Below are 1,599 nucleotides of genomic sequence, written 5' to 3' on the forward strand. Positions count from 1 at the left end.
TCTGTCTCATAATTTCAGAAAAGTGATTCCAATTATTTAATGTTGACTAGAACCAGTAACAGACCCTACTCTGTCTTCTGGTTTCTCTGGTAGAAATGTCTTGTAAACAGAGACACTTGCCAAAAGTTAAGAGCAGCTATGACAATCAGGTATTCTATAAATAGGGTAACCATATATTTTATCTCTCAAATAAGTGCACTTTTGAGATTGAAAAGGATAATAATAATAATAACATTATTATTATTATTATTATTTGTCCCTGAGGGAGTGGACTGTTCCTGAAATATCACAATACCTGTTTTATGTGAAGAGTAGATGGGGCAAGCTGCTATTCCATCTCCCTTCTCCAAAAATCCATTTAATATATTGTTCTTGGATAGAAGGCATATCAGGTATTAAACTGATAAGAACAGATACTACACTTGATCTTGGCCAAAAGGTCAAGAAGTGATGAAAATGGGTAATTATTAATAACTGTGTCAGGACAACCGGTGTAAACCAAGAGTGCCCTGGAATGTATAGCAGCCCTGTTAATAAACCTCTTAGAACTCAATCAAAGTCATTCATTCAACAGCTATTTTTCAAAAGCCTAAGTACCAAGCTCTGTATTAGGTGTGGAGAGTCTAAGATAACTGATTCCTGCACTAAAGACCTTTCAGTATAGTTGGGGAAGCAGACAAAAAACCCAGACAACTATAGTGAGATATTTAAGTTCTATGACAGATATTTGCCCAGGGTTCCCTGTAAGGCAGGCAGGAAATATACTTGAGCTGAGGTGTTTTTTTTAATTTTATTTTTAAAATTTACATCCAAATTAATTAGCATATAGTGCAACAATGATTTCAGGAGTAGATTCCTTAATGCCCCTTACCCATTTAGCCCATTCCCCCTCCCACAACCCCTCCAGTAATCCTCTGTTCTCCATATTAAAGAGTCTCTTATGTTTTGTTCCCCTCCCTGTTTTTATATTATTTTTGCTTCCCTTCCCTTATGTTTATCTGTTTTGTCTCTTAAAGTCCTCATATGAGTGAGGTCATATGATATTTGCCTTTCTCTGAGTGACTAATTTCGCTTAACATAATACCCTCTAGTTCCATCCATGTAGTTGCAAATGGCAAGATTTCATTCTTTTTGATTGCTGAGTAATATTAAGCTGAGTTTTTAAAGAACAAAGTGTTGCCAAAGGATTTGCAGGAGGTGGCAGAAGGTATGTTGTAGAAGGCTTTCAGGTACCAGATGAACAATTGGGATAATGAAAATAATAACATTAATAGCAAGTTAGATTTGCATAGCCTTTTAAAGAGTTGTCAAAAATTGGGATGCTTCCTTGGAGGAGAATAGAGAAACAGCAGTGTCAACATAGCCAGAGGAAATGAGAATAGCAATCTGTAAAAGAGATGAGCATTCAGCTCCTCAAACAATTTTCATGGAGGCCAATCAACAGCTGCTCCCAAGAGTGGCTTTCCACCCACTTCTCTTTCTGCATTCCCCCTGGATGACCTCATCCACTCCCAAAGTTTCAAAGGACAGTTCTTTGTTGATGCCTCTTAAATGGGTATGCTAGTCCTGGACTTTCTGCTGAACTGCATGTCTGAATAT

The 1,599-nt window shown here is 37.2% G+C and overlaps 1 pseudogene; it reads right to left on the minus strand.

Annotated features, from left to right (window-relative positions):
* Positions 1 to 279: 279 nt before the first annotated feature.
* Positions 280 to 452, minus strand: LOC124502830 (uncharacterized; annotated as a pseudogene).
* Between the last annotated feature and the right edge of the window lie 1,147 nt (positions 453 to 1,599).

The sequence above is a fragment of the Lynx rufus genome, unplaced genomic scaffold, assembly GCF_022079265.1.
Source record: "Lynx rufus isolate CCGP_SWC_20201006 ecotype Redwood Valley unplaced genomic scaffold, mLynRuf1.p SCAF_7, whole genome shotgun sequence".
In the NCBI taxonomy this organism is placed as follows: domain Eukaryota; kingdom Metazoa; phylum Chordata; class Mammalia; order Carnivora; family Felidae; genus Lynx; species Lynx rufus.